This window comes from Marmota marmota, unplaced genomic scaffold (genome assembly GCF_001458135.2).
Source record: "Marmota marmota marmota unplaced genomic scaffold, marMar, whole genome shotgun sequence".
Taxonomy (NCBI): Eukaryota; Metazoa; Chordata; class Mammalia; order Rodentia; family Sciuridae; genus Marmota; species Marmota marmota.
Window position 1 is genome coordinate 25104778 of NW_025999932.1, and position 654 is coordinate 25105431.

The following is a 654-nucleotide window of genomic DNA, read 5'->3' on the forward strand; positions in this document are numbered from 1 at the left end:
CCCACCTACACTCCCTTCCACCGCGGACACCAAGTGCGTCACTACGAAGACCACCCTCGAGCATCATGGGAAGTGTAGTCTACGCGGGTGGGGGGAAGGGGCCCCCTACGCGGCCTCGCTGGCTCCAAAACCACGCCCCCTAGCAACAGTTGCTAGAAAAGGAAAGCTCCCTTTCCTTGCTTGAGCTCATCTACTGCTCAGAGTTAGGAGATACCTGCTGTCACGAGTACTGTGATCGTGCGAATTGTTGGGGGAAGATAATTCTGCACGGAGAAATCCCCTTTTGCACAATATGCACTCAGAGTTAAAACATGGTGTTATCTCCAAAGAGAAGCATTCATTTTAATTACAGCACTCTCTCCACATCCTGCAATCTCAAACCATTTTGTAGAGTGATTTCATCTAGGTCTCTTCAACATTGCATTTTGAAGAGCAGAAGCAATCATTGATTTCCAATAAGGTCATAGAAGTTCAACAGGAACAAGGATCTCATTAAGCAGTGAGAATTTCGAACATATGTTTCTTGAAGAGCAGGGCCATAAAGCTACAATCTAGATAATTGAAAATTACCAAAAACTGTATTAGATACAATAGTGTTATCATGCCAAATCTATATCAGGAAATAGCTACTACAAACTGTATGTGGATTCACCG